Source organism: Mugil cephalus, chromosome 16 (genome assembly GCF_022458985.1).
Source record: "Mugil cephalus isolate CIBA_MC_2020 chromosome 16, CIBA_Mcephalus_1.1, whole genome shotgun sequence".
Classification (NCBI taxonomy): Eukaryota; Metazoa; Chordata; class Actinopteri; order Mugiliformes; family Mugilidae; genus Mugil; species Mugil cephalus.
In genome coordinates, this window is record NC_061785.1 from 22,990,623 (window position 1) to 23,015,567 (window position 24,945).

General features: G+C 39.2%; 1 protein-coding gene across 3 annotated transcripts in view; it reads right to left on the minus strand.

Annotated features, from left to right (window-relative positions):
- Positions 1–24,945, minus strand: part of rbfox3a (RNA binding fox-1 homolog 3a) — a 440,273-nt gene that overhangs the window by 302,211 nt on the left and 113,117 nt on the right. For all 3 annotated transcript variants that reach the window (XM_047608701.1, XM_047608700.1, XM_047608702.1), the window contains one exon: positions 5,376–5,431. The gene's annotated coding sequence lies outside the window, so the exon portion shown is untranslated. The remainder of the gene's footprint in view (positions 1–5,375; positions 5,432–24,945) is intronic.

Sequence of the window (24,945 nt, forward strand, 5' to 3'; positions counted from 1 at the left end):
ATCACCTCTGATAATGGGGGACAGTCTGTGACTTTGCCTGGGGCGGAGAACCCGGACTCTGTGTGTGTGTGAGTGTGTGTGTGTGGGTGCGTGTGTGTGTGCAACTGACTACATATTGAAGGTAAGTCTTTGGAGCTTGGATGCCGTGGTTGGAACAAAACAAAGATTCTATGTGTGTGCTTTGCGTTTTCAGGGAGAAGTAGTTGAGTATTCTGATGGCCTAATTACACTGTGGCACACACTCTGCAGAGAGGATTGTTCTCCTGTGGCTCCAGACTCACACACTGGCTGACAAAACTCAGCACTTTACTAAACACTGAAGACCAAATTTGATCTATTGGATCAAAATTGCAAGCAACATCCTCACCACTCTCAATCGGCATCACACGATACCCCAACTATCACGGTGACACGTTGAGAGTTTTATTCTTCAGTTTTTATCCATGTCCCTGTGGAGTTTTTGCTGGACAAAAAAGTTCCCTCTCTCTCTGTAGCTAGAGATCTCCATGCTCAATCTGTTTCACTCTTTGATTTCTGTGTGGGTATACTGCTGATGTGATGTCTAATCCACCTGTTCAGGTAGAATTAATAGATTTTTTGCAATTTACAGGCTGAGCAAAGAACCCTGGAAACTTCAAGCAGGTACCAGAAATAAAGAGGAATATATTTGCAGTATAGCAGATCAGTAGGGAAATACTTGCAGATAACATTTGATCTTCCGTAGCCATATCCATGCTGACTATAGAATTTCATATATGTTTTGGTTATATATATTGCACCCTTTTGAAAGGAGAATTCTTTCCCTAAAAAATATCAAACATGTGTTTATTTCCATTTAGTCAAAATAAAGTCTATGCTATCCTGCATTAACCAAAGACAGGGCTATGTACTAAGTAAGTATATATGTGAATATAATCCCACCATTGACACCAACTATGTCCTGCCAACATTTTTTCAAAGTGACATTTTATTAATTAAAATACCCTTAATGAACTCAATAACGTAATAATTTAGCTGCATAAAAATATAAATAGGCAGTAGTATTGCTCATTAAGAAATAAAGACCATCAGTGGGTACAGTTGAGGATTCAGCACCATGGTCAGTTACAATTCTTTCAGTTCTGCTCATTCTAGTCAGGTCAATGTCAATTTCGGTAAAACAGTGATAGTGGTTTCGCTGTGACATACATCATACACCACAATGAAAGCATTACACATATTAACTCTTATTAAGTCCCTTTTAACCCCATCATTGATTTAAAAACGCTTAATGAAACCATTTCATTCACACCACCATCATTCCATCCGTACACACTGCTTTCACACATTCAAGTCAGTACGGTTTAATGATAAACTACTCATAACCTCCACCTTGTGCAAATTTCACACTATAAATTATCAATATAATCACACCAAAAGTTTACAACAAGAATGATTTTTTTTAAAAAAAAGATTCAGATAGAGGTAAAATACCACTATTTTTTGTCTCGCTCAAGTTAAGTAAGCCAAATGAAGCACAATCATACTCCGTCTAACATGTAAACGGACATAAACATGTTCTCATGAATAAATACAGTGCATAATTGATTATTAGCATTGCTTGCACTGTCATGTCATGAGACATTGAAATACAGGAAGTGTAACTGGTCATCACCACTACAAGCTGAAAACAGCCCACAGGTAAGATCCGTGCCGGTCAGTCATGATACAGAGTGATTATGATTCATAGCTGTCCAAAAACATTAGGTAATACTCATTACTGACACCGAGGCCCACGTTTCTATAAAAAGCTGAATTAGCACATGGCGTAAGTTTTGTTGAGTGTGATGTGTGTGTGTGGACTGATGTAACACAGTGCAAAGCTCCAACACACAGCAGTTCTTAGTTGACGTGGCAGAGCAATAGCAGAAGCTCATACTCCTTTCCTCAGACTTTCACAGTGCCCCCACATGCCTTGCATACAGTTCAGATAACTCCTTTACTGTCCTTTTGTCTAAACCTGATTCTGATTAACTGTTTCTGTCTCTCAGGTTATCTGTCTGTCTGTCAGTCTGTCTGTCTAGGTTTCCCCATTATCTACTTCATTCTACAGCCCTTGCATTCAGTGTTGGTGAGTTGCCCTTTATCTGACAGAAAATCAAAATCCCAACTACAAATAATCAAAAGTCTTATTCTTTTTCATCACCCTACACTCTGCTGAATGTCTCTACATGCTGCTGGCCTGTAGCAAACTGACAGAACCACCAGCCCTCTGCATGCCCTCCCCAACTTAAACTCGTGTCATCCGAGTCACAAAAAAGAAGCACTGTCTAATATATGCAGTATATATTCACCACCACGCTCTGATGGGCACTTGCCATGGGAGCATTTATCCGTATGATAGCTCCAGCAAAATAATACAGTCTCATCTCCCATTCACAGACACAATACACACACACACACACACACACACACACACTCACACACACACACACACACACACACACACACTGCCGTGGATTCCATTAGCGTGATTTACAGTTGATCTTTAGCGGTACAGAGCTGGAGGGAAGCCTTTTACTTTCTCATTTGGAGGAGTGAGTGGGCCTCCTCTGTCTGTGGATGGATGGGAAGATGGATAGTGTGGTAGGCCAGGGAACAGCAAAGAACATCCTCTAAATACACAAACAGCGAGGGACAATCAATGACAGCACACGCACGGAAAATTGAAACAGGGAGATGGAAGAAAGACAGTCACAGAGTTCTCTCTGGACTGGCTTTCCTCAGAAACGAAATGTGGTACATATAAAAAGTTTTGATTTTATTTTCATGTTGCTAAGGAAAGTTTTCGATTTGACTAGGGAATAATAAAACATTTTGAAATTCAAATAGAGTTTTCAATTATTCTACTTTTCACTTAACTTGTCAAACTGATCTTATCTTTTGAAATGAACAAAGTTGTTATAACTTTAACTTTATAACTTTCAGTCTTTATAACTTGGTCTTCAGGAATAAGACCAAGTGTGACAATGTTCTATTTCCTGCATCTGCCTATAAAGCTATGTCTAAGCCCACTCCGTATGTTCTTCTCAGATTTCAACCACTCCCTTACTGTTCTCATCTGTCTTTTTTCTTTGCTTCCTCGTTCATCTTTCATTACGGGAAGCAGAGAGGCAAGGAGCCAAAACACGAATAAACACTAAATGCAGTTTTCCAAATGAAGGTTTTAATTATTAAGGGGGGAAAATATATGGGCCTGTGTGAAAAAGTGTGCATTTTGTGTTTACTTTTGTTATCTTTGACTAATATTTAAATTTGTTTGATGATCTGAAACATTTCAGTGTGACAAATATGCAAAAAAATAAGAAATCAGGATGGGGGCCAACACTTTTTCACGCTACTGTGAAATTCTTCAATCTTCACTAGTAATTTCAGACTTTTGGAGCCCACCGTTGTGCATGTACAAGAGGCTTCAAAGTCTTACTTTTAGAGGTGCAGTAGTAGAAAAGACAAAGTAAATCACTTTGTCTTTTCTACTGCTGGACAGCCAACAGTAAGGGCTACATGCTCTCACAAATGGGTTTCTGACAAAGAGATGTGCCTGTAGGAAGATAGCAGGAACAATCTGACGTTCACTCATCAATGAGACAGATGGAGAGAAGCTTACCATATATCCAACACTCACTGTCATAGGCCTTTATGGGATCCACGTAATAGTAAAGCTCAGCGTTCTTGCAAAATGTCAGGAGCAAGTTTTACAATTTCGTATGGAAACAACAGACTATTATGCACCTAAAGTCTGGGTCATTTTGACCTGAACGTTAAAATGAAAATGCCTGTAGCTCCTTTATCACTGTGGTGATAATGAACTCCTGCATCATGAGCAAATGTAAATGCATGGATCCGCAAAGGAAAATGTATTTTAGTGGATGGTATTCTTGTCTGAGCTGCAAAATAATTAAAATATGAGATAAAATATGACTATGTAATAGTACAGGCTAATACAGGTTGACAGTGCAATTAATGAATTAATGGTAAAAGAATGCAAGATCATCTATAGGACTTGTCTGACACTTGTTATTTCCCTTTCATCCACACACACACACACACACACACACACACACACACACACACACACACACACAGACCTCAAATTAATAGGGTTTGGTTCATTTGAGTGTTGTGTCCTAAGGCTATATTCAATACAACCATACAGGTTTCATTCTCACTAATGAAGGAAAGGCTATTCATTTCAAGGTGAGTCAAATAATAATAAAAAAAAATATATTAAAAAACATGCTGGGTGTTGAGAAATGAATTATTTGGAGAGCTGTTAAATTGTCAGCCCAGCGGCGTTCTTACAGGACCCCTTTAAGTGCTGCTGCTGCTGCTGCTGTTGTTACTGCTGTGCTACAAAAAAACTCCTTACAGGGAAAAGTTCACCACGGAATGCTTTAGTGTGACCCCAACTGAAACTTACTATTAAAAAAACTGAGTTAAAAGCAAACACCTCATTTATTCTTAACAAAATTAAGCTTGGGAGAGCCTTGTGTTGTAAGCTGTAGGGAGGCAGAGTCAAAGAAGATGACCTTTTAGAACTGAAGCATTTCACCTTAACATTATTCTTCTTTCAGCAGCTGTAAGTGCCTCTCGTGGTGAGGAATTCTTTTCCCTTTCCCGCATTCCTGCTATTAGTGAGAAAGAGAACGGGAGAGCACATATTTTTTATGGTGTCTCCAAGATTTAACTGCTTTTCTGACTATGGCGATGACAGTTTTCCTCTCACCTAATTGAGAAATGAACTAATTTCTGGCCAGTCCTTATATTCTAACCTATTTAACCGGTGTTCCCTAATATGGACAGAACACGGCCTGCCACTAACTGGACTACATTCTTGCCCTATGGAGAAACTGTCCCAACTACAGTTTCTTGTTTATCACATAGAAGCAGTCAAAGATATGAAGTATACTTAAATTATATAATATCTGTAGGACAGAGAGAGTTTCTCTGCCTGACTTTGGAACCCACTACACAGCAGTAAATGCCGACCATATGACAAATGATGCAGTCTGTCCAATATAATAAAAACAAGAAAATCACATGCAAAACCACCTTCTTGTAAAACAAATTAGGAAGGGAACAGGATGCTACTTAGGTCGCAAAAAACTTTGCATTTTCAAGAATTATTTTTCACATTTATATCACAATAAATTGTAATGTGAGAATTGCAACATACACTTACTGCACCGTCTTGAGAGTAATGCAATGGCATCACTCAGTTTTCATGCAATCCATTACTCCTTTAACTTAAATTTAAACTGAAAAAAAGATGTAATTTCTGAAAAAGAGACAAAAAAATAATGTAAATAATGACAAATGTTGAGTAGACCACTTACTTTTGGATGTTCGCGAAGTGGATTTGATTTCTGGGTGTCTTCAGTTGTATGTCTCCCTGTGGATAAACACAAAGAGACACGTTTAAACAGAGAGTTTGAAAGTACGATAACAGGGAAAATATTCGGAAAGTGCAGCCTCATAATAAACCTGTGTTTATGGCCTGCACAGCTGAAACCTCATCCATTTCCTTATCCAGACAGAAGAGATAAAAGTACTGCTTCTATACGGCTGTGTGTGTGTTTGTGTGTGTGTGTTGTTGTTGTTGTTGTTGTTGTGCTATGCTGTTTACTTCTTTGTAGAGTGAAATAAAGAGAGATTGCGCATATTACCCGTATGTTTGCTTGCATTATTTGCACTGCATTATGTTTGTTAGGCATGTGTGAATACATGTTCACACAGGCAAACAACAGTGGCATTATCGTTTTTCCTCCATCTCCCTCTTTTTCCTTTGGAAAAATTCCATCCAGAGTGAAGATGCAGTGGCTAATGTGACCAAAACATTGCTGATGCATGCAAGAATTGCTTCTTGTGACTCTTCTTCTATACTGAGGAACAGAGACTTATGAACGGGTCACTGTTACACCATCACTGCCAAGACATAGAAGTGAGCAGGTAGACTGCTTCGATTTCAGGAATTTGAGTGGAGGACACGGCTTATGGTTAGGGTCATATCACTCAGTGTTGCTTTGGCATACTCTTCACAGTGCTCTATCAATACAGGAAACAAAACCTAAGGGTGTTTTTTTTTTTTTTGCTTTTAAAAAATTGCTGCTTCCAAACTGCGTTCAGTTCAATCGTAGAATCTGAACTTCACACCAAATCCAAAAAGTACCAACACCCACAAAATGTCTGAATACAATTCTCATTAGTTCCTTTCTTCTTAGACTCCTTCCTTCTTCATGAGTTACTCCTACTGAACTCCGTGGCTAGTACTACTACTTATTGCTCACTGATAACCTCAAACATTAACCTGCCACTCACCTACCACAACTAAAGTATAATATTAAATAGTAGTTCTTTCCTACTTTTATACTTAATTCCTTGATACTATATAGAAGACTGCATGACTCTCAATAAATATTTTTACCAAAATGTCAGTGTCACACATGCATTCATATTCTCAATCTGGTCATTTTCTACAACATTACAGGTGGAGGCGATTTAAGATGAAATGAAGGTTTTGATTTATTTAAACTAGAGTTACACCTGCCTGTAACCATTTAGAGGAGTGTGTAGAAGGGTTTCAGATATATAAGTACCTGGCTCTACAGATGGATCACAAACTGGACTGGTCGGCTAAGAAAGACTCAGTATACCAAAAAGATCATCTCTATTTCCTCAGGAGGCTAAGGTCTTTTAATATCTTCTGGAAGTTGCTGTTGACATGTTCTACCAGACTATCGGTACCAGTGACCTCTTCCACGCTGTGGTGTGCTAGGGAGGCAGCCCAAGGAAGAAGGACACCTCTTGCCTACACAAAGTGATACATAAGTTGGGCGCTGTGGTCGGCGCAGAGCTGGATGCAAGAACCTTGAATAAACTTCAGTCCATCATGAACAATGTCCACCACCCTCTACACAACACCACAGTCAGGCAGAGAAGCTTATTCAGTGAGAGAGTGCTGTCTCAGCCCCGCAGATATTGTATAACTTAAATATCTTTCATATTTAAAACAGAATTTCCACCAGGATAAATAAAGTAGCTTTTTTTGACAAAAGTCGTGTCAGAAACTGTTATAATGGAATGTTATAATGTTATACTGGAATAATGCAGAAGCAGTCCCTGTATGTTGTTGGTTCACATATAGCTATGGATAAAGGTTAGGTTTAGTTTATGGACATAAAGTTTATGTATCGTCATCTTGAAATGACTCAAACAGAAGACATCAACATAAGACCTCCCACAATCCAATCAGATTTAGGTCCTGGGTCAGGGTTTGGGCACCATGAACTGAAAACCTCTAATTTGCTCAGAGTTTATCACATGAGAATTGAACATGTCAGCTGATAAATCAACCAATGAGTAATCGAGCCAGATATATTGGACCCATGACAAGCAAATGCATGAATAAATAAACAAAATGCCACAAACTGTTTTCTTAAAAGATATAGACTACAAACTAATAAACACTTCACTTGTCAGCGGAATTAAACTCCTGCCAGTTCTTCACAAGTTAACATGTGTGCTAGACTCTAATGACTGCTACACTTGAAGCTGAAGTTGAGTCTATAGATAGACAGATCAGTGTGGAGCCAACCAGGAGGCCAGACAGATGGTGTTTCATGGCGAAACAATTTTCACTAAACAGATACAGAAAGCTACACCAACGGCTGGCAATCACTCCCTCTCTGGCAGCCACTCCTTTAAACCTGGGCAATTAAAATATTTCTCCTCCAATAACAGGGAGACAAGAGGAATATACTAGAGATGCAACTGTCTCTGATCAAACATTTTATGGCATACTGTGTTTCCATGGTAACTGTCGACAACAGAGGCAGGAAAGAGAAGACAAACACACAAGATGTAGTGAGGATAGACCTTATTTCAGCTCTGACTGCTGATGCAAAGTGAATGTTTCTATGTGTGCGTTCATGCAATGGGTTGCAGTGACAAGATAAATAATGCTAAGGCAAACTTAAAAATCAAGAACAACAACTAAATATGCAGATAATAAAGCGGACCACATTCCCAGATGCCATTATACTGAACAAACCCCAGCTCCCGTGGGCATTTGTGTAAATGCATGTATGAACGTATGTTTGTATTGCATATACAGATGCTCCATATACAGCAGGTCCCAGTGGATTAGGCAGAGACGGCTCTTTATTTGTCCTTGACAGGGAGACATACAGTAAACAGATTCTGGTAAGACTGAGTGAGTGGAGAACGTATCAGCGTGCTTCACTCCATGAGTGCATGTTGGAATCTGATGAATCCTTGTAAGAGCAATGATGCGCATGTTATTCACTTTAGTCTTTGTTGTTGTTGAGAGCAGATACGGTAGGGGGTGAGTCCAGTAAAAATAAAAGACAGTCAGAGAAAAAGAGTCAAGGAGACAGAACTATGGTTATTATGAAGCCTTCTCCCCAACTCTCCCTAGAGGTTTTCCTCACACAGAGAAACGAGAAACTACCAAATGCTATGTTTGCCTGATCTAGACAATTAACAAAACTAAACAAGACAATGGATGGTAAAATATTGGAGACATAAATCACAAGCACAACACTGTACAAGGAGGCTGACAAATGGCCCACTGGCACTGACAACTTCTCCTGTCTTAACCTTATACTCCAGACTCCGATGACACACAGAGAACACAACACAATACTGCAACAGGCGACACTAGGAGCCTAGAAGTTGATAACTGACTGTAACTGGTTCTGGTTTTTCATGTCCTCTGACCCTGAGCTACCAAATTTTGTCATCTTCTGTTTAAATTTCAATTCATCTACACTTACAACAGGGTCAAACAGCTATATTTCTGGGAAATAAATTAATCAAGGCCAACATCAGCAAACTGAATATATTTAGCAATACACATGAAATCATGTGTGTTGTAACACAGGAATGGCAAAAGAAGCACCTTAAACCTTGAACCAATCTGTCTGATGTTAAGGCGTCCCATAATGCACCAGCAGGGACAGTGTATATTGAATTTCTTTTGTGATGGATTACCTTTCCCAAAACTTTTTTTTTTAAGTCTCTATATGTTAATTTTCACATCACATTGACTTAAACCATTATCTACATAGAAGGAAGTAAATTAATCAAAGAGCATATGGTACGCTTTGAAAAATGAGTAGCAGTGGTGTGATGTACATCATTTGTTAACCGGCTAAATGATGCAAAACCATAAGCACATTTCCTTGTGTTTAAATAATTCAATTCTTGTGGATACAAAGTCAGCTCATAGCTTAACTTCTAACTTCAATACTTGCGATGGACACACACAAGGACATAGACAATGATCCAATGGGTTAATTCCATTTTGTAGCAGTGCAACTGCAAAATCATTTTCACACAACTTGTCTCTAACTACTTATTGGTATCAAATAGTCAGTTGAGATTTGTGGCACTAATACCCTCACCAGGACTTTAAGTATCCATGCCATGCATGATAAACTGTGGACACATACATGAATAACATGTGGCCGCAAAAAAAAAAAAAAAAAGCTTCTGTCCAGCATACTAGCTAAAGGAGTCTGATGATAGCTTGAAGCATCCTATAAAATGCCTGAAAACTGATGCTGATTCACTGAAGAACCTGGGAAAGCCTCTTTGACAAAAACTCAGGAACTGATGTCCGACGTATTGAGTAAATGATCAGACAACAGAGCAAGAGCTACTGGCACTATCTCACAATCAATGAACTGAGCTTTACCATCAGCATTCATAGAATTTAGCTGGTAAACATACTGGAGCATTCAACTGAAGAGCCAGAGAGTTCCCAAGAACTTTTGCACCCAAACAGATAATGTGTTTCTCGAATTAAATCAAATCATTAAATCTTTTAACCTGAAAAAAAAAAAAACTATACAATAAATCATCCAGAGCCGTGTCTACCTGTCCAACAGGCAAAACGTCCACAATTTCCACTCTCCTCAGGAGCCACTGCTCAGTCTCTGAGGTAATCTGGCATTCAAGATATTGCTTGTATGTATAGCAGACGGGGACTACCTAAAACACCTCCACACACTTGGTTTTGGAAATTTGTAAAATGAAAACATATTTTATAATTTACATTGTCCTCTTATTTGATTACTGGCAGTACACAGTACAGCTACTTTTCCCTCTTGACCAATTAAAAGGGATTCAGAACGTTCAGAATCTTCAGAACCTCCATCCACTGAGATCGTCAAGACACAGATGCAAGCCTGCAGTCAGTACTGTCACGGCAGCTACAGTCTTCAGGCAGAGGTCTGGTACTGACACATTCATATCTGAAAGTATGGTGCATCATTCTGTGATTATACATAGTTATAGACAGTTACATGGAAGCAAGAAATCAATATTTTATTTATTGATGGTCTGTAGTCAGTCCAATCATCATGAATATTCTCTTATGAAAAGTTCTTACGAGTCAGTCTTATAGCTAAAGAAATTTATTGCTGGTGAAAACACTGCAACGAAGACAGAATGACACACTCGCACACAAGAAAATACCAACGAATCTAAATCTCAGTGCAACACACAAACAGAGAAAAATACTTTTTTTGTCTAAATTGTCTAGACTAGGCATTAATAACACCACGAATGTACAATTAACGTATGCACATTTTATGGTAATGATTCCAGGCTAAACTGTAGTTTGGGAAATCGGGAAGGCCTCTGTGTTGCAGTAATGTTGTGGAACGTACAAATAATTTTAGTCGGAGGAGGGCATATAGTGTCAAAAACCAAGAAAAAAAAAGAAGAAAACAAGCAGAAATTGATTAAGTAAGGTATCTTTTGACGAGCAAGCTCAGTTTCAAAGTTGCGCCAAATGGTTCACAAATGTGTGTGTATGTGACAACGTGAATGTAGTTACCACGGGATAAAGTGGAGAGTTCTTTAGGCACCTGAGATGTTAAAACTTGGAAAAAAGTCCTTTGATCATGTGATTAATGATTGATTAATGATTGATTAATGATCATGCGTGATTAATCTACTGACAGCTCAAACATGGAGGAAAAACTGGACATATCACTTGGTGTATACTTGAAGCTTCACATCTCTTCCAAAAATCAAGTCAGTACAGCTCATCAGTAAACAAAGCCATGCTGTGGTATACAGTGTGTCCTGTGGGAACAGTCTGTACACATACACTTGGCCACTGTCACAGCATGATTTATTGAAATATTACCCTTACCAAATTAACAAACAGGACTGGTCTCATTCCCAGTCTGTGGTGGCTTGTGAATAACAAACACACTGGGGGAATCCATGCAGACCACTACCCTGACACAACTCTTATGGATATTAATATTTTCTTTCCCTGTCATTGGTTATTTATTTACCAGCATTCCAACCCACTCCCCCAGCGGTATTGAGACAATCCTTTCTGTCAGATTTACCCTGTTAAACAGGGACGTGGGGGTGGGGGGGTGTGGGGGGGGGGGGGGGGGGGGGTGCTGTGTGTGTGCATGTGCGTGCGCTGCAACCATATCTAGCTTGTTTGAACGTCAGTATCTGTGTGTGTCAGCAGCAGGCATTGGAGTGTTTTTAGAAGGTAATGAGAATATTGTGAGAATGTTATTAGGGGCTCTAAGAGGCCTGTTGAGGCATTTCAGAAGTGCTGCATTTTGAAAATCACTTTCATAAAAGCCACTTGTGACCTGGAAGTGAAAGAAATTTCCCATCTCATGCATTCTCTCTGTTGACTCTTGCCGCTCTTTTTGTCCTGATCTATCACTTTCCTTACCTCTTTTGTCCTTGACTGTTCTTTTTTTAAATACTCTGTCTGTCAAAGCTTATGGTTGCGTATTCATGGTAAAACGCTTTAAAAACATGCAATATTATTCTAATGTTCCTCGAAGAACCCCTAAAAAACGTTTTCACTGAGTGGCAAAATAAGCTGTGGAAATACAGGCAGTATAGTGAAGCCAGAGTTCTATGGTGGCTGGAGAAATCTTAAAATGTCATTGTCTTTACAAAAATAACCACTTTCTTACAAACATACAAATAGTTGTCTCCTATGTCAAACTCAGCAACTTAACATCCTCCCACTCCTTTCCTTGACTTCTTTTTAGACTATTGATTTGACTATTGACAGCAATCAAAATTTCTGCAGCCACAGAAGTTCTCTAGACTGATCTGTACATAAACTTTATATCGTTTCTCATCAGTTATTGTAGTGATAGATGCTGTTATTTTTCTTGGACAGCCTAGACTGAGTGTGAATGTAACAAGTCTACTAAAGGGCCCTTGCAGACCTGCATTCTGATGATTGTGTGTGTGTGTGTGTGTGTGTGTGTGTGTGTGTGTGTGTGTGTGTGTGTGTGGGTGACAGTTCAACCTCAACTGGAAAACTTCCAGAGAGGCATAGCAGAGGAGAGTGAAACAGAGGCGGACAGAAAAAGACTTTTAATGGGATCCTTCAAATTGAAAAGAATTCGCCCCTGGATGTGGGATCCAATTCCCTCCAATCCAATGGGACTGGCATTGAGCAGGGTAAATAAGGATGGATTGTTTGTCCGTTAGCCTGCTGTGGTGCGAATCCGCCACTTAAATGTAAAGTGACAGATCCCCCCCTTCCATACACACACATATACACACACTCCTCTCTTTAAGTCAGCTTCTCTCTTTCACCTCCCACTCTCAATTTCCACTGCTTCTGTCTCTATCACACACAACCAAGACAACTACTCCTAATGAGGAAGCTAAAGTCACCTACACACACTCACGACTACCTACCCACACAGCCTTCCCCACACACATACACCCACACACATTTATGCAGCAGGAAACACCAGGATCCAGTATTCTTGTAATACACGTATGTATTGCATAGCAGAAAGCTCAGCTTTGTTACTAAAAAAGAAAACTGCAGTAACTTTACTCCCATGATGCAACTGAGTGTAACCTCAAGGCCATTTCTCCGAGTGCAGAGAAACTAAAGGGCTATTTCAACAATGATTATGAGGACAAGGAGGAGGTAACATAAAAGGAGACAGATCAAAAGGAAGGGGTGGCACAGGCTTAGAGAAAAGAACAAGAGATGTTTACCACAGGGCACAGCATAGACACAAATGGCAGGTTGGCTTACAATTGCATGCCACTGCTAGTACAAACCCAAGTCATAGCCTACAGCATAAACCGAAGTGCTCCTCCCAAGAAATGTGGGGTGACGCAGACCATAATGGCTGTGATTGATCTGAAATGGATTTCCTTGTTCACATGACTCACTGGTCAGACAAGAATCAATAAGCCTTGTCAAGCTACACACTCAACGTGTTTGTCCAACTTTAACTGGACAATGTAAGTGCATGCAAACACGTTACTTCAACTTTAACTCCAAAACGCGTTTGGCATGCGCCACAACCGGTGCGCTGGCGTATGGCACCAGAACAAAAACATCCAAGAAAGCCAGTCACAGAAGAAAGTAAACAAAGCTGGTAGAAGAACCACCAGAGGGACAGTGCACATCTTACCTACACCATAAGTAGCGCACACATTACGTATGAGATTAAAAAAGTTATAATATTATCCCTCTTCTTGTTATTTGAAATGCAGGTCTGCCACATTAGACTTTAGGTTGTTTATTGTATGATCTAATAGGTCAACCGGAAAGGGGGCCATATTTACATGGTATTAACCTGATGAAAAGACACCACCTAGTGTTGGGTAGGAGGACATGTTACCATCAGTTACTGGATTTTCTCTGTTGCATGTAAACTCAGATTCGCATTCAGAAATTCAAAGTTCGAACACAGCTCGATTAAGTTGTGCATGTAAACACGCTGACTGTCCACTCAGATGACTGTCTACTATGTTCTCTGCTGCAGGGAAAGTAACTCTTGATCAACATGTAATAACTCCAGCTCCAACGTTAGCCACTCAGTTCAGTTATTAGGATAGTTATGTCCAGTGGTATCTTATTCTTGACAAACCAACTGGTCAGTCAGGTGGTCTAGACAGCGACAAGATGTTTCATCTATGAGATTTTCCCCACATATCAAATGTCATGTTTAGTAGTTTCTTAAAAGGTTTCTTTACACACTAAAATTGAATTAAATTCAATTCAATTCAGTTCAATTCAGTTTTTGTTTATATAGCATCAATAACAATACAAATTGTCTCAAGAGGCTTTACAAAACCCAGTGTGAAATCCCCCAGTGCAAGCATTAAGGTGATGGTGGCTAGGAAAAACTTCCTTTCAACAGGAAGAAACCTTGAACAGAAACAAGCTCATATGCCATCATTCCAATGTTATTCTGCAGCAGGACAAGAAGACAGCCATATATATATATATATCTTCAGCCATGAGAAGAGAGAGTTCTGCAACAGATGGTCCATGGGTGTTGCACAGCCCTTAAGATTCCTACGCAGACACAGCTGGTAGGACCCAGGATACAAATGCAGAGACAGCATAACAGAGGATGCCTGGCCCCCATGTCTTCTAAAGAATAACACCACCCCCCACCTTTCTGATATAATTTACCCTTTCAACCAGGCCAAACCGACAGCTTGTTCAGATGATGACCCCGAGAACCAGGGGATACATCATGTCACTGCTTATTAGAATTGGTAAGAATTTAAGCATTCAAGTGAGATTATGTAAACCATGGAAAACTCACTGAGGAATGAATATACCCTGAGGTTAAGACAATCTAGCATCACTGCAGTGATAAGACGAAATTTAAAATTAACTATTCTGGCAACTCTGTCAGCCCCCCCGAGCTGATAAAGGGCAAGACTGATATGTACACTCAAAAGAAAAGTCAACCCCATTTGATAAGATTAAATGAGATTCACAAGTGAAAATGCTATAGCACTGTATTCCCAGTGGTTTACCTCCAGGACTTCTCTGTAACATACACAAAAAAGAAGAAAAGTGTAATATCCTTTTAATGTGGTTGTTAAAGGAAAGACTGTCACAACCATGGACCGTGTGTCACTCATAGCTTCTCATCCATCACTCCAGGGTACTTTAGATTCAAACATATGCTCCTAAAATATAAAAACGACTTCAATAGCACCACTGCACTTATTGTTTGAATGTGACCAGTGGTATTTTCAATTATATCCCTAGTTCATGGCAAAACCTCACAATGTACACTACCAGTCAAAAGTTTTACAACACCACACTTTTCACAGTTTTTTTACTGAAAATGATTCAGTTTATTTTGTCATTGCACTCTTAAATGAAAGCATAGAACAAATAAGCAATCTGAGTTGAAAAAGAAATCATGGAATCAATTTCTAGACCAAAATGTATTCTAAACTTTTGACTCATCAAAGTAGCCGCCTTTGGCAGATATAACAGCTGAACACACTCGTGGCATTCTTTCTACAATAGAAATCAAATATTCTTCAGAAAGTTCTTCCCAACTCTGTTGCAGAAGTTCCCATAAATGTGTGGTACTTGTAGGTTGCTTGGCTTTCACTCTTCTGTCCAGTTCATCCCAAACCAGCTCAATGGGGTTTAAGTCTAGAGACTATGCTGGCCACTCCATGTTTTCAAGCTTACCATCTTGTTCTTTTTTCCTGAGGGAGTTTTGGCGTAGCTTGGACTTGTGTTTTGGGTCATTATCTTGGTGCAGGATGAACCTCTGACCAACTAGGTGCATACCAAAGGGTATTGCATGGAGCTCCAGAATGCTGTGGTAGCCGTTTTGGTTCAGTGTGCCGCTCACTCTGTAAAAGTCATCGACCCTGGATCCAGCCAAATAGCCCCAGACCATCACACTTCCTCCTCCATGTTATCACACACTGTGGAACCATCCTCTCGCCAACTCGACGACGTACAAAGATGAACATTTTAAAATCAGACCATAATACCTTCTTCCAGTCTTCAGTAGTCTAATGATGGTGATTTCGTGGCCCAGGAGAGCCTCTTTGTCTTATTCTGACATCTTAGCAATGGCTTTCTTGCTGCAACTCGTTCTGTCAAACCTGCAGCTCGAAGTCTTCTCTTCACAGTTGAAACTGAGACTTGCTTACTAAGACTACTATTAAGCTGTGCTTGAAGCTGTTGTCCTGTGAGCCGCCTATCACGCAAGCTGTTAACTCTCAGAAACATCCTCTCATTCAGTTGTGGCTTTAGGTCTGCCAGACCGCTTCCTGTCAGAGTTTCTCCCAGTTTCTGAGTGCCTTTTGATGGTGAAGAAAACTGTACTCACTGACACCTTGACTTTCTATGTAATTTCCCTGTAGGAAAGACCTACATTTTTAAGTGTTATGAAGGTCTGTCTCTCTTCCATTGTTAATTGCCTTTTTCTCTCCATTTTTGTAGCAACACACTACTTTCTGCAGTACAATACTGTTCACCTGATGCTCATGAGGGTCTGGTACCACAGTGTGTTCCAACACTGCTTTTAAGAAGACAGAGGGGGTTGTAAGTAATCACGAAAAGTTGGAACACCTGTAGGAATTAGTAGCACCAGCTTTCAAGGCTGATTCAACCTTCATTGCTGCCAAACAGCTTTAAATTGTTAACCCTCTCCATGTTCCCTGAAAAAGGCCCTTTTGTATAATTGTGAAATGTACACTATTTTTCAGTTTTGGGTAACCAAACCTCTTTTTTTAAACCTCTGGCTGTTCAGTACTTACCTTTGTACCATTCCAAGCTATTCATTGGGCTTGCATGACTTGAATTGCAATAAATAACTGGAAAAATTAGGGTGTTCTAAAACTTTTGACCGGTAGTCTATATGCATGGTATAACCGTTTAGCGCTGGTCTTATTGGTAATCCCGATGTCCCCAATCCCCATGGAGGAATTTCTACAGCCACGTAAGCATGTCCTTGCCTAGTTAACACTTTACATTAACATGGCAGTCATACACCTGCCCTCCCCTGTGCAAGCAATTTACTATTCAATTGTGTTAGTGTTGAATCAACAAGCTTTTTTCCACTGTGCCCATCCAAATGCACAAAATGCATTGAATAACAATACGTCAGTTAAGCAATCTTTGTTATAATAAAGACAGAACTAATTATTACATTCTGGCATCTGCATTATGTGAAATGCATACCTATTATTGTTTTATAAATTTCATCTAATAGCCTGAGAAAATGTTTATTGTTTAGAATAATCTACGATTGCTCAAAACCTTATGGTCTCTACATTGTAGAAATAGAGTCAATACAATGATAGAGGAATACAATTTTTTGTGTAGTTAGCATTTTATTTGAACAATCTGAACCAGTTGATGACCCTCTTTTCTTTATCTACACAGAGATTGTATTTAACACATTGATAAATCTACAGGGTTCCCACTCTATTGAAGAAATATAACGCCCAGGACATTTTCAGAAGCATAGGCTGGATGGACAGATGGGAATCCTTCCCCAAACTAAACTGTTGTTGTAATGAGGACTTTTCAAGGATACGTATGTGGAATCAAGCAGAGGCTCTGTTAGCAGACATCAAATATAATGTTCACAATTTTGTTTTGATTAGTTTATCATCACCTATAACTATTAAATGCTGCCAGAAAAGCTGGCAAGAATATCACCTTGGCATAGACTTTTAATGTTATCAAGCTGCCTAACAACATGATGTACATAATAACATACATAAGTACATAATGATAATCCTACAAGTGGCCCTTAGTTAAATATTTGAAAGTAAGCCAATTGTGTTAGAATATGAGCCACAGGCTGTTGAGGAAGTGGGCGCCATGCTAACTCCTTATAAACGAAACCAAAGCATTTGGAGCTCCACCTAGTGGTTGATTGTAGTGTAAGTTAAATGTCCCGTCACCTTCTTGTTAAAAGGGTGGCATACAATAAACAGTATTTTTTTTCAGAGATGGTTTCTGTCATTTTAGGTAGTTAATATAGTGCTGCGTTTTAGGAAATTATTTGGCGCCATAGAAAGAGGATATGATATCATGATGATTGACAGTTTCCATTGACAATCATTCCATAAAGTGGTCCTATAGGAACGTGAGGGTAGGAACATGAAAAAAAATTGTTTGTCTGAAACCTACAAAATTAGTAGTTATGCTGTAAACTGTGTCAACCTCAAGGATCTGAGGTGTCTGCAGTTCTTTTGGTAATTTAACCTTTTGTTTTGTGAGTCTGTAAATCAATGAAATCAACTTGCCCACTAAAACAACACTCCCAGCCCAGAGAGCATCCAATGTAAGAAAAATTTAACAATCAGCAGTTAGCATTTTTGTCTGAATCAGTCTACGATTTGGGCTCATTGCATGTCTTAGTTGTCTGGTTTTTGGTTCCTGAACACGGGACACCATTTCCCTGTCTTTACAACAGTCAGGACTGCCACAGCAAAAGGTCTTAATTTACAATGTCTTTTGAAAAGGAATAGTAGGACCTTTCTAAGCAAGGGCTTGGTCTGTTTTTTCTTTTAGATCCAAGCAAACCAAGGCAAGAATACAAACACAGTGAAGGTGTTTATCTGTCTATGTGTCAAGAGAAGCCTAAAGACCTCTCTTTATGTAACAGAAAAAAAGAAAAAAAAAGAAACTCCTAGTTGGGCTTTCCTGTCTGCTGACTCCTGTTGGATTAAACTCACCCAGATAATACAACAATATTATGGTACATTCATCTCACCAAATGGTCACGTCACAGATAAAAATGAAATTGCGTCTGTTAAATGTAAATCCAAGCCCTGTCAGTTTGGCAGAGGAAGAGGTGAAGAAGGCCAGCTATGCTCCTCCACAAACCGTCCACAGTTTTATCTGATACAGACACAGCTGGAACACCAAGCTTGGCCTGTGATTAGCATCAGCACAGGTGGGTGGGCTATTCACTTTGAAGGCAAAACACACACTAGGTTAAAAGCTGTGGAGAATCATCAATTACATCAACATCACACAGGAATGTGGAACTGAGCCTCACACATGCTCACACATACATAAACTCCGTTATTGGATTGGTTCCATCTGCCATCATAATTCATGCTTTTAAAGAATGGGTGCATGGTGCCGGCGCTACACACACACAGCACTGTTTTCCTGGTCACTTTATTTTGCAGAAGGTAATCGCAGGATGACAAGGTCCAGGCTGCTCTGATTTACTGTGCCACCATGCTGGCAGGTTAAAAATGGAAAAGTGATAAACAAGAGAGAGGGAACACACCATGAGACCCAGCACATGAGAGGAGATGTGTATGCACAGACACAGGTGAATGCATTAGTACAGATTTGTCTTGAAACCTAGAAAGGGACAGGTATGGAGATTAAGATGTTTTTCTTTTCCTCTGATTTAGGTACTTATGCACATATATACATTAGTTTCAAATAAGTTTGATTTGGAACATGGAACATTTTTTTGGAAAAATAGTAACAATTAAATGAAATAGATTAACAAACTAAGACACAGTATCTCATATTTACAGTAGCAACACAGAGGTCCTGCAGGTCAGAGAGGCACTGGATTGGCCCCAAATCCTTATGCATAATGACCATGAGCCCAAAGATACAGCTACATTTACAGAGGAACTGTGGCAAGTTCTCCAAGATGCATAAAATCACCTTCCTTCTTCCTTCAAGTGTCTTGAAATCTTGTGAGAAAGAACAGAGGAAAAAACCTGCTGTTTATCTTTAACATTTTCTTAATCATGAATACTACCCTGGACTAGCCAACCCAAACTCTTCCTGCTCACAAATTGTTTGTGGTGGAAAGTTGCTCAGTTGAGAATTAGTTATGCCTCAAAGTTGTACCTAGCCAATAAACTTGGGCAGGCTTTAGGAGGGGATGGACAGAAATTAACAGCAAGAGGCAATTATAGATGTGAGATTACCGCACAAACCAGATCTTTTGACCAGCTCTTTAAAATGACCGAGTGGCAGTTGCAAGCTGTTTGTTTGTTTGTATTTTGTTGCTTTTCACACGGACTCACACACAAGAAAGAGAACAGGCCCACAGGGAGTATCACATCATGTCTCAGATCCACAAGATTTGGCTCCTCTTAAAAAGCTGTGAATTCCATCTCCAGTAGTAATTCATGTCATCTGTGCACCATGAAGTTGAATTAGTTGTCAACAAAATGACTCTGAGTGGTTGAAGAACCATTATTGTGTGTAAATATTGTTTTCTCTGCACCAGATGAAAGATGACCTATAACGGAATCCAAATGGCTATGCCAGGCTAAGTGAAGATATCACTTTGAAGACACACATGGAAACACCATAAACAACAAGTGAAGACAAAGCAAACCATGTAATCTCTCATCCAGTTTCATGAGGTCAATGCATGGAAATTAATTTTCCGGTCGAGAGAACGGAAATGACCTCCCCCACCCACTGTTGTATTGCACTGTGCTACTTTACCAGCTTCTTTATGCTTGACATGCAGAGGAAACATTTTATGAAATTCTAATATTTGTATACAGTACAATACAAAGGTTACTTTTAAAAATCTAAATAATATAATTGAAAAAGGGCTATAAACATAAAACGTCAACGTCAACACATGAACAGACAAACACATGCTCTTGCAAAGTGCAATCTCCCTGTGTGCTGTGCTCACTATCTCTCCTCAACCACATGCACAAAACATGTGGTTGAGCGGACAGACAATACAGTCCCTCCTACTACTGTACTTAGTGTACTGCACTTCAGGACACCCACAAGCAACGGCTTCTATAGCTACAGCTATACAAGGATTTGGCATCTTTGTTAACAGAGCCCAGGGATTACCCTGGGAAACCAGGCAGAGGAAAAAATATGATGGTTTGTTTTGGTTGGAAATAGACACAACGTGGGTGTAAACAGAAACATCCAGAGTTGTGATCAATAGAAGAGCCAATAACTTAGGCTGGTGGACTCCACAGCAACATTTGGGTTTTTCGCTGACAAAAGGAGGAAAGACAACAGTAGCAGAGTGATGCATGAAGAAAGAAAGACATGGAAAGTAAGCGAGAAGAGAGACTGGAAAGCAAAGAGTAGGGATGGAAATGTAAAGAAGTGAAGGAAGAATGGAGGAACACTTTTCTGGAATAAATACACATTAAAAAAAAGAAAAGAAATGAAAACAAGAAAGTAGACAGGGCGAGGGGGTGATGGATGGAAGAACTCATCTACACCTACTCATCATAACTTGACAGTCTGGAGTAAAATGCTCAAACCACCTCCTGTCCCCCAGATATGAGCTACAGTAGTGCTGGGGGTGCTCCTGTTTGCTCTACTAAGCCTCACTTCTTCAATCACCAGGAAGTAAACTCTAATAAAGAGTCTTCATTTCCCACAACAATGCTAGAATTCTGTTGTTTTGCTAAAGAAAACAAAAGGGAGACGCTGTCGATTTTTTCTCTCTCTTTTGGCAGACATTTCTTTCAGTTTTATTGCAAGGCTGACTAATGTGGGCGTTCTTCATTGTTTTTCCTCAGCATGATTTATTAAGACAGAAGATCCGCTAACAAGACTGTCAATGCAGGCGTTGTCGTCTCTTAATATCATCTATTTATCTTATTGCAGTGGAAAAGGAAAAGGAAACCAAATCAGAGCTCAATGCATTCAGCCCACACTTGAAAATAAGTTTAGGCATGAGGAAATTACACAAAGTGGATTTCTGTACTCTCATAAGAAAGAACATGGTAAAAAGACACCAAATTTTCTTCAGAAGTTGAAAAAACAGAGACAAAGATGATAACTTTATTTTTCAGGTGTCAAAAAAAGTGCCGAGTATTTAGCGGCTCCAGCCATCTATGTGACTGTATCCTTGTTCATCCTCCTGATTTTTACCCAACTGTCTATGTACTCTTTGTGTTTAGAAAATCAAGACATATTTGTGTCCTCCCAACAGCCTTTGTTTTCTGAACCATAACCATTCTTCACCTTACAGCCAGGACACGCCAACGTCGCCCCACATCATGTGTCTGGACCAAAAAGTTGCACTTTAACACACCTCAAAAACAACAACCAACAGCCAGCTGGCACATATCCTATGCCTGTGTGGGTGGAAATAACTCTCACCTGCAGCATGTGGCAGTAGTCTGTATTCATTATTCAAATGAGAAAACAGAAAGAGCTTCAAACCATTGCTCAAAGCTGGCCTCTCCTGAATCATGCTGATCAGTTCATTCAGTTTATTCATTATAAATGATCGTGTTGTGAATCTAGTAACGCACTGGTTACACGCCATTTGGATTTCATTATTGGTCGTGTTTTGCTCAATACCACTTTTGCAGGATAACTGTCATATACATAGAATAGTTTTAGGGCCTTTATGATTTATTATCAATGCTTTTAAAAAAAGGTCAAATATACAACAGTTTTGGCATTTTCGTGCACTCAAAAAATGTTCTCCTATTGAAGAAGTTCTACATGCAGTGTGTAGTTCCGATGATTTTACTTTGACAGTTAAAGATGTGCAAAGAGGTGCAACTAAGTGGGTAAGTGTGTGACAATGAATAAAGTGGTTGTTTCATTTAAATTGAACCTCAGTGTTTATTCCTTAGGTTACTTCAGCTCCATGCGCATGCACTGCCCTAGCATGTGATTTTTCAAGTTGTTTTAGTACATACAATAGTTTGGGTCAAAAGACAATATTTTTTTATCGATAATCCCATTCAATATTGCGTTGTACCATAGTTTTGTACACCACTGGATAGTCCTAAAACCATTCTGTTGTTAACCAGCTCAACTCAACTGCTCTCGAATGACATGTGAGACTACAGTACTTTGCTGTAACTCTTATGTCAATTAACAAATGCAAGCAGTTTAATTGGCTCTGCAGATCTTTACCAGAGTTTGATCAGTTCCTAACGGAAAGTTTCCACCACAAACATTTTGTGATTAAGTGATGAATATGAAAAACAATAAAAGCTATTTGTGTATGCTGTTTGTGCCAGCTAAACCGATTTTCTTTTCTCCACAACAATTAAACGTGTTTAAATGTTTGAAAAGGCATGAGTTAAAAGGTCAGACTATCGGACCAGACAAACAACCTTAAACAAACCGTTCCCCTTGCCATCCTGATGATGAGTTAAACTTGTTGTTCTTACCATGCTAACATTTTTGTTATTCCCTAACCTAATTTTAAATACTGGGATTAATTATTCAGCAGATTAGTCTACTGTAAATATGTTTTACAGTAGATATACTGTAAAACATATTTACAATATTGGCGTAATTACTGTTATTATTACAGTTATTGTACTACTACAATTAAATACTGGGATTTCAATAATTTTACAGTGTTTAACTGTAAAATAAATACAAATTAAATACCACAAAAAAACAAGACAACTGTTCACCCAATCATTTATTTGAGGTATTTGGGGAACAAGAACATGAACAAGGCCAGTTTGTCAATCAAAGTAATTGAAGTCCCTGATGAAGGAGATTACATGTGTGTTAATATCTGAAGTCTTCTGCTTCACCACGCTCCCGTCTTCCGACTCATCTGATCATTGCAGTTGCTATGAAATTAGCAAAGGTGATAAGAGTTGAACATAGCTGGTTTATCACGCCCTGGTAAGCAGACAGTTTAAAACTTTTTTCCTGCTGCTAGTGATGGTGCTAATGGCTATTGGCTAATGGTCTGGAAGTCCGGTTTACTGGTGGTCCCGATGGCGATTCCAGAATGGAAAATTCCTGCAGTGGCCAAGTTTGGAAAAAATGTTAGCTAGCTTTAACCATGTCTCTGTCTTGGCTTAAAAGACCGTTGGGTTAGTTAGTTTCATCATTACATAAGCTAACTAGCCTACCTGATGTCTCGAGACGATTTCACTGTTTTCCATCTTCGGCAACAAAACAAAAAAAAGAATGGAACAAAAATTAACACAAGCACAAGACAAAGCCTTGTGTAAACCAAAGTTCTACCGATAAGTCACAGAGGGGTCTATTCTGTACGAATCAGAACTGCAGGTGCCGTGGCTGCGCGGTTTGTGTCCAGTGTTGCAACGATGTGATTCGCCCAATAGAAGCACCGCCGTTGAACTCGGTCCTTTTGAACCTCCTTTGATCTTTCTAAAAGCCCACCGCCAAATGACCATTGTCCAATCGCACACAAAAGCTTGACGGGGTAGCAACAGTTGCATATGGGCCTTGATACAAAGTAATAGTCCAATAATTAGTCAGTATGAGTAAAGAGCACAATTGTCAGCAGAGAAGACATAAATATGATATAAAGGGTGAGACCTATGATTAAAAAAAAAGCAAAAGTCAAAATTTAAGTAAAAATACTAATACTAATAAAATGTAGATTATTATTTACAGTACTATTTTGGCTAACTAGATTTTCTTTACAGTAACTTTACTGTGTGATTTTGTCTTATGAACAAGGTCTATTTACAGCATTCTACTGTAAAAAGTGTGTAAGTGTAATAACAATAAATGAAGGAATATTTTCCTAAATGCATCTCACCACTAATGCTGGGTATCTACCCATGAAGTTTTTTTTGGCAGTTATATAACAGTGATTCTGACACTGCCTTTTATTAGGTGTATCAGCTCTAGAAAATGTCACATGGTTTTAAAAGAAGTGCCAAATGTCTATGGTACAATGCTGAACCATGAGATAATCCAATGATAGCCGATCAAGAGAAACTTGGGAACTCATTTATTAATGAAATGAATGTCTAAAACGTGCTGATTCCAACTTTTAGATGAATGGATCTCTTGATTTTCACAGTACCATGTCCATTAAAATTATAGAAATTCTGAAATACTGAAAAATAAATTTTGACAAAGAAGGAGCTGTGGCAAATTCTGAAGATGTGTTGATGGCCTCATCCACATCCTCACACCATCAGCAGTGAGATCTACAGTGAGATGATGAATTCCCTTCGGACATTTTACTTTTTTACTAATACTGAGCCACAAAAAAAAACAGACTAAAATGAAACAAAGGGGAGAAGGTCTAGAGTCCGTGATTAAGCTGAAATGCCTGACAGTTCGCTGACCTCTGACGTTAAGGCATTTTCAATCTTACAATCATACAGTTTCTCATCTAT